This window comes from Aphelocoma coerulescens, chromosome 2 (genome assembly GCF_041296385.1).
Source record: "Aphelocoma coerulescens isolate FSJ_1873_10779 chromosome 2, UR_Acoe_1.0, whole genome shotgun sequence".
Taxonomy (NCBI): domain Eukaryota; kingdom Metazoa; phylum Chordata; class Aves; order Passeriformes; family Corvidae; genus Aphelocoma; species Aphelocoma coerulescens.
Window position 1 is genome coordinate 122,899,636 of NC_091015.1, and position 9,882 is coordinate 122,909,517.

The following is a 9,882-nucleotide window of genomic DNA, read 5'->3' on the forward strand; positions in this document are numbered from 1 at the left end:
TCAGGCCACTACGGTACACTACGGACACAGGCAGGAGAATACTGTCCATATATTATTTCCTGTATGCATATTGATTTATCTGTCTTTAGTACCTGATTAATAAACCATTAGCTGAAATCTATTCAGGAAAAAAACTACGATGTCTGATAGCATAAAGTACCTGAAAGCGATGACAGGAATGATATCAATTTCCTTGTCTGAATTACCTCAAGGAACTAACTGTATTATGCTCTGGAAGTACCTGTGGTCACAACCACCCTTCACATGCATCTTTCAAAGTGGATTTCACTAGGATTAAGAGCAAGGAGAAACTCTTGCAGGAATTTATTGATTCTTCTCAGTTGACCCAGTTCCTATTTTACTTATGCAATCATATCCTAAAAAGATATTTTATCTTAATTTAAAAAGTTATGTTTCCTGACCTTGCCCATTCTTTGGAGAGCTTGATTTGGACATTGCTTGTTGTGGCACAGGTAGTCTTCTGATTTTTCATTCCGTGTCTACTCAGCTGAGAATATTACCATGTGCAAAACTGTATTTTGTTAACGTGGAAGGAGATGCTGGTAGATATTGTGTGAGCTGAATTATTTTTGCTAAGGAGTACCTGTGCTCTTTCATACAGAGAACAGTATTGAAAAACAACTCTAGCAGTCCTAATATAAACAATTCTCAGAGTGCAATGAGCAGAATTTACAGTCCATAAATATGTAGAATAATAAATAAATCTTGTCAGAATTAAACCACCATTGCATTAATCAAATTTTGAAAGGAGTGTTAATGGTGAGTGATGTTAACTTTAGAGTTGGAGATTATAAAAGAGAAGACTATAGGCTGTTACATAAAGAAGTAAACTATTTGAAACCACAAATGAAAATACCTAAATTAAACGATATATTACTGTATAATATTGTATATACTTACACTTCTCCATAAATTGCTTGTTATTTAAATTTGTGTTCACAAACTTCAACAATGAACAATTCTCTTAATGACATACGATATGTGAATCAACAACTTATGTGAAATCTTTCCTGCCTTGTAATAAATAATATTGATGTCCATGAACATCTTAGTGAAATTGCTATGCCATTTGACACCAGATGCTGAGACAGGGATCCATGTAGAACTGGATCCAACGGCCTACCAGGCCCATGACATCCTGCCGTGTTTCCACTACAGCAAAAACAAGGAATATGTCTTTGGAAGTGATCTATTAAAGTTCATTCAGAGCTATATGCGGGAACTAAAGTGAGTTTGGTGGAAAGTGCCCAAGCAAAAAAAAAATAATAATAAAAAAAAAAATCTATAGAGAAACTCCAATAAGTTTATATTCTTTCTTGATCATAGGAAAGAGAGAAACATGAGAAAGATAAAAAAGCAGATTTTTTCTAGTATTTTTACTTCTGAATGTTTACACAAATCCGAATAAAAGTAATTTTTTCATAGAGGGATGATTTTCTGTGTGATCACTAATTCTCTGTGCTGATTTACAGGACAGAAAATGTCAATCCAATCAGTAAGTCACTTTGCTGTGTGTGTATTGTACAAGCTGTCTGTGAAGTGCTGCCTCTGCCACTGGATTTAAAAAGCAGAGCAGCTTCAGGAGTTTTTATCTCTGCATGACTGCTGGCTAGGGATTTGAACAGAAAAGAAAAATGCAAGAGGAAATTGGTTTGGACAAAAAAAGCTTCTGTACATAATTCTTATTAATTTGAAGATGAGATGCAGTCTCTCAGAAAAAAAGATACTGTGTGACGGCTCACCAATATGGTTATTGCTATGGGATTCAGCCCCATTTTCTAAGGGCTAGAAATGACTTCCCAGCATTGCCTATTTACTGGGAACAGAATTACTGGAATTCTTCCTTTTAGAGACAAGACACATAAAGAAAAAAAGGAATCTCAGAAGAGTGAAGCTCTCTGTTTCCCAGTACATAGAAGAGATGCATGACAGCTCCAAGGGTGAAGAGTGGCTTGTTTTCAATGTTGTTGAACCTTTACTTTGCCTTTGAATGGGGTTTTGGTCAGGAAATCTAAACTTTATATTAAAGGAAAGAGTGTACAAGGTACTGACACATTTAGTACAGGACATACAATTTTACTTAAGTAAAAATAACTGCTAAAACCACCAAAATAAAATTTGTACTCTGGGCAGTGTTCAAAGTTTTTGTTCTTTCTTTTCTTAGTTAATAAACCACAATACGTGTTTGCCTCCATATCTCAATAAAAACTCATGGTTTCTGAACTCAGGGTACAGAAAGACCTCATTGCCAATATCTGTGTCAGAGGAAAGCAAGAAATATTTATATGTCATAGACTTTGGGGCAACATTTCTATACTATGTGTATTTACTCTTGACTTCTTTGGCCCAGCTTGTCAGTAGCTTTTGCAAGTGATTGGGTGAGAACAGTTTCCAAGACTTTGATTCTATAATTTAATGCTGTGAGGGGTTTTCTTTTAAAAGTGAAAATTTCCTCTCTCATTCTTTTTTTTTTGCTTTCTCTTCCTCAGTAATTTAAAACATTTTTATGAGTAGCAAAACTTAGCACAATATACAAATATGTTTCCTTTGCCTGGTCATAAAGATGTTAATTTTGGATTAAAATACTTCCTTTTAACTGTATACTGTTATTCTTATGGGCGATTCATTCTCTTCAAATGCAATTAGCTACTACTCAAATGCAAAAGAATGGAAGTATAACTGTAGCAGACAATACAGAAAAGAAATAAGCATCCCATTTTTAGACCTGGAGGTTGTCTAAATTTAAATGTATATGGCTTCACAACCAGGAAAGACACACAGTCCAGTCTTATTCAGTACAAAATTTTAATTACCTTCATGGTATTTTCTGAAGCTTCTGAAAGACCAAAAAAGAAATGCTATCTTAAGATGTCATGTAAGAGATACATAAATCAGAAAGGTGCAGAAATCACTAAATAGTCTCATTCATATGGCAAGCATCATATAGATTGCATGAAATTTGAGGCAAAGGTGGGTGCAGCTCCTCAGGATAAATTATATGGGTTCTTTAAATTATATTAAGATTGCTGTGTTGTCTGTGGATCTGCATTTCCAGTAATACAGTTCTGTTCACTCAGAGAAAACTGCTAAAGAAAATTATTAGATATGTGCTAAATACAGACCTAGTGATTTTGAATACAAGCAGGTAATTCATGTGATCTGGTAAGAATGCAACCTGATAATTTATTGATAAAAGTACAAATTGCCTTTTTTTTAAATTTCAGGGGTAAATTATTTTACCTAGTGTAACTAGAGGGAATACGTGAGTTATCTAAGATGCTATATTAGCAATATTCTAAATACTGCACGTTTAATGTTTTGATTTTTTTCACAATTAATGTTTGATGTTGACCTAAATTCTCATGAGTGATAGTTAGCAAATTTTATGACGACCAAAAAAATGTTCTGAAGAAAAAAGTATCTATAGTTTCTGTAAAGAAACACATCATAAGCTGATGCAAATTATTTGACAAAGAAAATAATATAAAAATACCATGAAAATAAGTAAAAAAATGTTTCTCTAAAGAACTTTAAGATCTTCTCTAAGAACTTTTTTTATAGAGGCTAGATTCTGCAAAAGTTTGAGGAGATATCTTGTTACTATATCTATATTTGCTTACATTGAAACTATAAACTGTATTTAAAAAAAAGGAACTACTGTTCTTAAAAAGACATATAATTCAGCCCTCAAGCTCTGCAAGACATCTGACAGCAGCAAGCCACAGTCTCCTCCTTGCTTTGTACACATGCTTTTGGGGAAAGACCAATAAATAATTTTTTGAAATACTTATGTCCCCATATTCTCTCTGGATATTCCTCTGTCAAGTACTTTTGGAACTATGTTTTCTCCATTATTTCTAGGAGGTTGATGGACCATGTTACTAGATAAGGCAGCCCAAACAGTATTCAAACGTTTCAGTCCGATTCTTCAAGTTTTTTCTAGCACATACTTTATTAAATTATTGATGATACAAAGGTTCAGTGTAATAAAAATGCTTCAAAAATGTTTCCTTACTTTTATTACTTGGGTAGAAGCAGATCAATCATTCCTGAACTTTGAAGCTCTCTCTTTTTTTTTTTAACCCTAGCTCTCCCTACACTAATGTTAGGACTACCTTTGCAAGTACATATAACATGCAACAGCCTTCATAGAATCATAGAATGCTTTGGGTTGGAAGGGACCTCTAAAGACCATCTGGTTCCAGCTCTACTGCCTTCTTTCCCCAGTGGGCCAGGGTACCTATCACTAGACCAGGTTGCTCAGACCCTCATATGATGTGTAGTCCTTTTCAAGAGCACATGCCAAAAATCCAGATCAGATCTATCTCTCCATTACAATGGAAAAGCTAGAAGAGAATTCCTCCAATCACATCCTCCTGTTAACTGTGCTCTGTATGATTTTTCTTAGCCCTGGTATATCTTTGCCTTTTCCAGGTGCCTACTTGCTCCTCAGTCTGGCCTTTATTGTATGTGGAGGAAAGGTTAGACATTCAGGGGAAAATAAAATGCTGGAATCTACAAAAAATTAAATTTCCCCGTATGGATGGAAATGCTTCCTGATTAGCAGCTCCAACAAAAGAACAACTGCAAAAGTGCTGCTAAACTTTTTTCCTGTCATCTTTTTCCTCTAGTCTTATAATTAGCCCGTGACATTTCTTCATAGAAGGAATGAGAAGGGACTTGACCAAAATCTGCTATTAGCAAGTAGATTATTTTGTTTTACAGCACAATTTCTTCATTATGAAGCACCTGGAATCACCTACTACAATCAATCAATGGTTGACCAGCTGTCCTAGAGAATGCTACCCATACTTCCATCTTCCAAATTAGTTTGAAAATATTTTGACCGCCACAATAGTCTGGGGCATATACACTTTCTGCCTGACATCACTCAGGTTAAAAAAATTGTCACTGAACAAAATGAAATTAATTTTCCCATGTCTGAGAAAGGACTTCTCAACTGTTACCTTGGATCATCCAAAAACCCATGGCTGGGAGAGGACAACATCACACAGGTGGCTTTCAAATGGGTTATTGCCAAGGATGCAGTTAGCAATAGGCCTAACAGGTAAGAATTCACTTATGATTTGAGATTGCCACCTGAGAGCTACGATTTTTTTTCACAGCATAACTGTTGGCATGTAGAAGCAGTGATGTCCCCATTTCTATTTGAAAAGTCACAGAGAAGTTCTGTACTACTTTGAGAGGAAAACTATTGGAAGAGAAATAAGGTTAATTTTAAAACTTTGTGGAGGACCATAGGTGGCCACTTCTCCATGGATGTTATCTGTCTTTCTTACTGCTTACACAGCAGGGACCAGTGCTTTTGAGCTTTTCTTCCCTTTCACTGAACAATTACGGTTGTTTCACAGCTGAAAAGTGTGGTGATTTGCTGAAAAATGTAGTGATGAAGATGAGTTAACCAGGAAGATAAAAAGAAACAGGCAGGGCCATCTTGAATTGTGAAATGTGGTTCAAGACCCAGTTTTGAGTTTCTAGCTTTTCTTCCAGTGAGCTCATAAGTCTCAGTATATGTAGGAACTATTGAATATCTGTCAGGTTCACTACTCTTACCTACACCTACCACCTGGGGTAATTAAATCTAATTTGAAAACATCTGCAGTAAAGGTTTGTACAGAAAAACTTGACATAAGCTTACCCTCAAAATCCATATATTAAAAAAGATTTCTAACTGAAAAGTACTTGTCAGTGTTTCATCCTGGCAGTACAGTAATCCTTAATTTACCAAGTCTCCATTTATTTTGGAGAAGGTTTTGTATGCATAAAAATTAGGAAAAAGCATTAAGGAAAAGTGCGAGGAATATTCCTACTTAATATTCCTACTCCTCACGATTAATCATGTTAATAGGCTGGAGAATAATGTTGCTACTAAAGACATTAGCAAAACACTGTGAAAATGGTATGTTAATGGGCAAACCTAATTTCTTCTTTCTATGAAAATTGATATTAATCTGTGGAAAAAAGTTTCGTAGATTATTTAATTTTCCATAATTTTTACCAGATATTGCATTTTATATCCAAAGAAAAAATGGGGGAAAAAACTTCTTTCTGAAGCAATTAATATAAGAAATAATCTATTTTTATCCTGTTGTTTTATGTTGTCGAAAAAAAAAATTTCTTTCATCTAACATGTCTTAGTATTAATATTTTACAAATAAAATTTAAAAAATGAAAAGCTCTGTTCCAAAAATGTCAAATATAATATTTAATCAGTTACAAAATACTTTCTATATTTTTAAATGTAGTTTTCATAAACCAGCACATTTTCACAAAGATTCCTCTGTGAGCTCCATATTCTTTGTCAAAAAGTGATGCACTGGAAAAGATCTGACCATATCCAGAGAGACAGATTTGGAATGCAAGTAAACAATATTTTGCAGCAGCCTCAAAACTCTTGCTTTAAAATTTATATGTTGTATTAAATTATGAACTCTATTCTCAATTGATTGCACAGACTGAAAAACCACAAACAAAAGGAAAACAAGATATTTGTTCCACCAAAATAATGTTTTATTAATCTTTTATTAATTATCCAGGAAACAGGATAGACATTAAATATGTAGGTGAAATAACCATACAAAATGCCTTAATCAGTTTCCTTACATACAAAACTTTCCCACATCCATTACTTCTATTAGTTTTTGCATAATTATGAGGGGTTTGGTACTTTAACACCTACAAGGTTGCAAATACATAAACACCAGGAAACTCCAGTGAAATGGTAGAGTTTTCTGCTTTGTCTTTCAAATTATATCTTCCTTTAGCCAAATTTTTATTTGTTGATGCTTGTGAATGTACGTATGCAAGTGTATTTGGAACAGAGTAAACATAGGTTAGAGCTCTTCCATATACAGCAGCATCAAAAGCAACATCAGCTAATAACAGTAATAATAACAAAAATTTCAAGGAGTTCAATTCCAGAAAAACACTCATCATACCCCTCATAGAAATGAAACAACTGGGTTTTAAAACATTTCTCTTTCTAAAGATGGCAGATCTGAAGTTCAATCTTTCAGCAGATAGCCACGGTGCATAAAGATTTTCAAAATGGAATTTTCTACCTCCTAGTATTCTCAGAGTAGGTTTTCTGTGCAGGCACTTCAGATCAAGCAAGCACACCCAAACTAGCTTTAGACTAAGTAGTAAGTGCTCTGGCTGCTAACACATCTCTGCTGTAGATCAGAGATGAGCTCAGGCTAAGCAACCTGTTGCTATGGCTACACTGATAGCAATACCCAACCTAGTAAGTGTAAATCTAACATATGTCTCCTGCTATGAGACAGAGCCTTGGTGACTGCCCTGAAGCCATGCCTGAGTACCCGCTCTGTAGGAATTCAATTTTGCAGAGCCATTGCAATGCAATTCAGAATCAATGGTCCCACATGTACTCCTAGGAGTATTATTCCCTGATTTCATCAAGGCAGTGTGTGGTTGTATGGTAGGTCGAATATATTTGGGTTGTTTTCTCAGCAGTTTAATAAGAGAAAACGAGATTCTTCGTGACTACTCTTTTTAGCTGTCTTGAGCCTCAGAGTATAACTGATTAATGGCTATGCCATCCAGTCTCCTGATTTTGGATATAATAACAAAACTACACAGTGCTCTCCATGGTTCTCCACACCTGCAGGGAAAATTGAGGCTGTTGTCTGCCATTTTCCAACAAACAAGTAAAAAGTTACTTTAGTAGGAGTGAGACAGCCCAGGGAAAATCCTGATTTTCTCTTTTCCTTCTTAAAGGAAAAAAAAAGTTTTGTAAAGTACATCATCTGCCTCTGCTCCACCGTTGAAATGGCTTAGCAAATCCATTTCATCCACAGCTTTAAAATGTTATTTTTAAACAGGTGTGAACTGTCCACATAAAAAACCCCCACACTGATTTCTGTGTAGAAAATGAAAACCCCCTGAGGGGTGCAAATATGGAAATGTTTGGGCCAAGCCCTAAACATGCCAAGCCTCATACTAAGATCACTATATATGACTAGTGAACTATTAAGATGGTTTGAGTACACTAAAATATATATTTTTAATCCTTTCTCTTATATTAAGTCCACAAAACTGTAGTTGGCAAACTGGAAAACTCAATAATCAAAGACTAGCTAGCAACTAGTAGCAATTTAAACCTTTATTCTTTTTTTAATTTTTTTTAGTTGTGTTTGTTCTTTTGCTAAATTTCTTGTGCAAAAAAAATATGAGTCACAATGGGTTTTTTTCCATTTAGCATACTCAGTGAGAGATCAGTTTGCAAGCATTAATTTAAATGGGTAGCAATTACTTTATCTAGAATCCCCTCTACTTTTCCAATGAAAGAGAAAAATAATTTACCACGTAAAATATTAAGACATGTATTCAACTTATTACTTTTCAAATTATCTCTATAAAGACTTATAGGAAAGAAGCATCAATTTAATAGTCTTTTTTAGACTGTTAAATAGGATAATGCCTGTCCTTCCAAAAGAAAAGAACAGAAATTAGTTGGAGCTTTCTGAAGGAGTAATTTCTTTTTCAGTCCTAGTTCTCTGAAAACAGGAAAGGACAAAAAAAAAACATAAAGAAGGAGAAATAAGCTTTTCATGGTGCTTGCTTCACTTGCAGTTTATCTGTTAAAAGAATAAGAACCAAAAAAGCCCCCAAAAAACCAAAAAAAAAACCAACAGCATTTTTAGCTTTTCAAAAATCTGCAAATTTGTACCAGCATAATGATGCAGTTGATTGGGAGTTTGGAATTTTTTGTTGTTCTGTGTTTTGTTTCAAAATTCCTTTTATCTGTCATTATGATCACAGATTCACAGCAATGTTATAACAGTTGAAATCTGGCCCGGGCAAGCCTTATTAAGTACAACGAAAAACACCCAACAAGATGTGAGAGATTAAATAAGAAAGGGAAGGAACTAGATACACAAAGAAGAGTGTCAGCAAGAATCTGTGTCTTATTTTAACATCATGTTCAGGATTTGGTTTTAATTTGTATGTAGGAATTTAATTGTAGAAATAGTTGTTTTCCCTTTAAAAAAAATTAATCTTAAAACCAAAAAAGCCTTTTATTTGAGGGATCCAGCTATTAGATTAAGCGCATCCTTCCCCTGTAAGAAGAAGAGTTACACATTTAAGCTTCTGCTTTACCTGATCCTGGCAGAAGCCTTGATTTTATCAACCCTGCATAATCGATAAGTCCTTCATATTTGACAGCTGATGTAAATTTTCTCTGAGTGTCTCATGCCAGAATCTTGCTATTTTAATAAATGAATATGCACTGCTGTAGAGAATCTTGAACTCTCACACCCTAATTAGGTGGCTCACATTATCTGTCTGCTACCTGTCCACAAAGCTACACTATCTGTCTCCTTTTTCTGGCTCAAGAGATACTTAACAGAAATGACAGAAATCTGTAAAGTGTAAGATCCTGATTCTGCAGACCCATGATGACATCACACTCCAGGAACATAAAATACCTGTTTTCAAAGGGACACTGGACTATTAAACTTGGTCCACTATTTCCAAGGTTGGTATCATTCACAACAATGAACATTCCATATCTTAAAAAGCATTTTCTCTGTCATCTTAAGAAAACAAACCTTAAAAATCTTTCTTTCTGAGCACAGATGAGGGTTTTCATTAAATATTCTGATTTCAGTAATTCATCCCTTTCCAACAAGAAGTCACAGAATGTTTTGTGACTTGTTTTAGTGGCATCTGATTTCCAGATCTAGTCAAGAGATATTTTAGAATCAGTTATGCAATCTCACAGCTGCTGCAGTGTATTCCTGTAAATATGTGATAGAAGAAATGATGTGCATTACTGATTATCTGTCTCCACCACCTCCAGCAAAAACTTCAGAAACT